This window comes from Triticum urartu, chromosome 5, assembly GCF_003073215.2.
Source record: "Triticum urartu cultivar G1812 chromosome 5, Tu2.1, whole genome shotgun sequence".
NCBI classification, from domain to species: Eukaryota; Viridiplantae; Streptophyta; class Magnoliopsida; order Poales; family Poaceae; genus Triticum; species Triticum urartu.
In genome coordinates, this window is record NC_053026.1 from 487,505,762 (window position 1) to 487,509,977 (window position 4,216).

The window sequence follows — 4,216 nt, forward strand, 5'->3', positions numbered from 1 at the left end:
TAGTTTTGTCATAAATATTGGACCCCCTCCACATTCTTTTTCTAATTAATTTTTCTAAACTATTTTTTGTTATTTCAATTTGTGCTTCCGTTGTGGAAACTTGTTGAACAGGAGGAACTTTTGGAACTTACCCGGTTTGTGCACTTGAACTTTTAGCAAAAAAATGGACTTCTCGTTTTTACTCTTGTTTTCTCATACGAAAGACACACCATGCAGTACGTGAACTTCCACCTGTTGTCAATTTGAACTTCTCACTATTTCACTTTAGTAACAAAAAAATTTGAGTTTTTTATAGACATCGAACCGCTCTAACTCTTTTTTCAACTTCTTTGTGTGCTTTTTAGGAATGTGAAAATTGGAGTTTTGTTAGAAACATTGAATTTCTTCATTATTTCGAATTGATCTTATTGGTCTTATTCTTTAGTAACCGAAGAAACCAAGTTTTCAAATAAATATCAAACTGCTTTGCTTTCTAAAATTTAACTTGGCTTTATTTCTTTAGTACGAGAAAAAACTGAGTTTTTAGTATTGAACTACTCCGTTTTTTAAAATTGAACTTCTTGATTTTAATCTTTAGTATCGAGCAAAATCTAAGATTTTTATACACATCAAACGGCTTTATTTTTATACACATCAAACGGTGTTATTCATTAGTAAAGGGAAAAGTCCTAGTTATGTAATAAACATCGAACCACTCACTTCTTTAAATTTGAACTTCCAGATCTAAAAAAACAGGAGGCAAATCCATGTTTACATACTTTTTAAACCGATCGACTTTTTTAATTTGACCTTCTTGGTTTCGGAATAAACATTTTGAACTTTTATGTTATTTAAATTTGAAATTCTCCAATTGTTTAGTAAAATGGTTTTTGTTGGTTGTTGTGCCGTGTCCCTGGGAGTGCGATGGGGAGCTGTTATGTACAACTAGTACTCTGCCTGCATCACACACTTACTTTTAGTGTTATCTTCTTTTCTGGTTCAACTAATATTATTATTACAAAGTTCTCCTTTTTTTATCACACTCTACTATTATCTTGAACTTCAGTCGTTTTTGTATCTGACCTACCAAACATTCTTTTTTGTGGGAACTCTTTTTTTGGGGGGAACTCATCCAAATGCAGTTTTTAAGATCAAAGAAAATGCCTTGTTGCGCATAGTAGTAGCATCACACACAATATCCATAGCTGCATCACCAACTGTAACCATAGGTTGTGTTGCTGCATCCAAAGACAACTACATCACCAAACTCATCCAAAAAAATACAAGGGTTGCATCATGGGCATAAGAAGAGAAGGACATGCTCAGTAACTTGCAAAATGACCATTTGTATGAAATTGTTCAGATTCAAGCTAGTACGGATGGAGTATAACAACAAAGAAAGCATTTACTATAGGGCATCATCTGCTTTTAAACGCCTTGGTTAAGTAGGGCGAACTGTAGTAGTCGCTCTCGTTGAACGTGGCATACAGCAGGATTTGTTCAACGCCGATCCCTCTATATCGTTGCGCCTCTCTTGAGGACAGTGGGATGAGGTGAGGGGAGAGAGAAGCATCAGGAGGCGGTGGCCCCTCTCCGCTGTGCTGCAGCAACGCAAAAACTTCGACGGGTCAGCAAGAGTGCAGGAGCTCGCATGTGACTCAAGAAGACCAGATGCGGCCACGGGGGGAGGAAGAATGCGACGGGCAACAAGGTGCCAGGCGTCAGTGGGAGGATGTACCCGACAGCGGTGTGTGGGTCACGAGCTCGTCACCGGATCCAGGGCGATCCGTCGGTGGAGGAGCACCACCGGGAGGAGACTGAGGTGGCAGGGCAAGGCGGAGGCGCGCGTTGGCCAGGCGCCGCCCCAAATCTTGCATCTACCAGGCAACGAAGGAGGCCGTCATTGGGGAGGAGGGGAGGGGGCCTCACCGCCGTTTGGGAGGAGGGGAGGTGGCCGCGAGGGAGGTGACCGGTGGCGTGCAGGGTTGCCAGGCACCGGCGGCGCTAGTTGGGGCAGCATGGGGGCGGCGGCGCCGATTGCGGCGGGGCAGGTTGGGGCGGGGTGCGGGCGGCGTGGTGGCGGCAGCGTCAATTGGAACGGGGTGCGGACGGCGCGGGGCGGGCGACGCCGGTTGGGGCGGGGGGCGGGCGGCGAATCGATCTGCGGCGGGTGGTGGGCATCGGCCGGTTTGGGCACAAGGTGCCGGAGGGAGGTGGGGGATCTGGATCGGGGGAGGTGGGGTGGGGTGGGTTTTTTCTTCTTTTTTTGTTTGTCACTGCTCGGTTCGGGAACATCCCGTCGGGCCCTTATAGGGCAGACCAGGATCCCAAAAACTATTCTGATCCTGGGATCAGTGCTATTGTATATATACATAAACACTATTCTGATCACAACATGGACTTCCTAATTTACACACGTGAACTTTCTTCTGTAGGAACCTGACCTTCGGGCTATCTTCTCAACCGTATCTCGCCGCGCGAATTTTTTTGGTCAGTCATGTTCTATGTGATGTAACTATAATCGAAAAACGGTTTTTAGCAACTAAATGCCCATTTTAAATAGGAATCTCGCTCATCGGCGGATTTGCTTCTGGGTCATGATGAAACATGTCTTTGTTGCAATTTTACTGCCTAAGTTGTTCGACCTGAACTTCCTCCTGTGCTAGCTTAAATTTCTGCCAACATTGCCCAAATGGGGCTTACTATATACCCTTGGAAAGATATGGACACGAGTATCATGGCCTAACTTAAATATTTGGCAAAATGTAAGCGGTTTAAAGAGCAGTTTTGAAAACTGTTTTTTCTTTATACAAAAAACATGAATCGTATTTTTGATCGTATTTCTAAACCGTTTATCGAAATGAGGAAAATAATATGGCACTGGAAAGGTGCTCCAAAATCGCTCCTTCCACATGTTGAAAGTTTTCTCTAATTCCCAATGGTTAAAGAGTAATTCGGAAAGCCATAAAATTTTGCAAGCCAAACAGCCTAGTTTGTATTTTTATGCCATTTCTAAACGGCCAATCCAATCGAGGCAAATGATACGGCGTTGGAAAGCTAATGAAAATGCGCTACTTTTTCATCTTGAAATTTTTTCTAATTTCGAATGGTTTAAGAGTAATTTAGAAAACGGTACAAGTTCCACCGAGTTCGTATTTTTGAGTTAATTTTTTAACCGTATGCCTGAATGCAGCAAATGATATGGCGTTGGAAAGCTTGAGGAAATGCGAAACTTTTTGGTATATATTGTTTCTCCCAGTTCCTTGCGGTTTTATGTCAATTTTGAAAATGGCTAAAAACGTATTTTCGCCATAATTTCTACTGACTTTGTCGGAACGGGGCAAATAATATATCGTTGAAAAGCTGCGGAAAATGCGAAAAAATTTCATGTTGGTGGATTTCTCTTATTTCTAGTCGTTTTCAAGTAATTTCGAAAATAGCAAGATCATGCGTTCTGCCTTTATCATGAAACAGATTATTCGAAAATGCACCGCGTGAAGAACTTGAACTTCTCGGCATGTCTACTTGAACTTCACTCTATTTTTCATATGCTTCTTTTTGCTCGTAACTCTCCATCCACTGCTCGTAGCTCTCCATCCACTCACCGGAATTGAGAAAGTCATATACTGATGGAAAGCTGCTGTAAACACGCAACTTTCCTCTGTTGATCTTTTTTCATGCTCGCAACGATTTAAAAAAATTCATCTCAAATTCATTCACTATAGTAGTTGAACTTCCACTTGTTTTCACGTTGAACTTCCGTGACATATTTTCGTTTGTAATTTTCTCATCCATTCGTCAGTGTTACACAAATAATATTCTTTTTGTACAAACCTCTCTCACAATATTTTTCTTAACTTTCCCCGACCGAGGACTTGAACTTACAGAAATGATATTCCTGCCGTTTTGAAGTAAATTAGAAAACCGCAAGATCATGATTTCTGCGTTCATCGCTAATGGAAATGCACTGCGTGAAGTAGTTGAACTTCTAGGGCATGTCTGTTTGAACTTCACTATGTTTTTGACGTGCTGTTTTTTGCCCGTAACTCCCAAACCACTTACCGGAATTGAGCAAATGATATACCGATGGAAAGCTATTGAAAACTCGCAACTTTCCTGTGTTGATCAGTTTTTCATACTCGTGACGGCGTGTTTTAAACAGTATGCATGAAAATTTTAAACCGCTCATCGGAATGTAGCATATAATATACGGTTGGAAAGCTTATGAATAGCAGCA

The 4,216-nt window shown here is 41.9% G+C and overlaps 1 long non-coding RNA gene across 1 annotated transcript; it reads right to left on the reverse strand.

The window, feature by feature from the left end:
* Positions 1–1,298: 1,298 nt before the first annotated feature.
* On the reverse strand, positions 1,299–2,177 carry LOC125556410. Its single transcript, XR_007305082.1, has 2 exons — positions 1,718–2,177; positions 1,299–1,580 (listed from the first exon to the last, which is right to left on the reverse strand). It is a non-coding gene; the product is annotated as an uncharacterized LOC125556410 (long non-coding RNA).
* Positions 2,178–4,216: the final 2,039 nt, after the last annotated feature.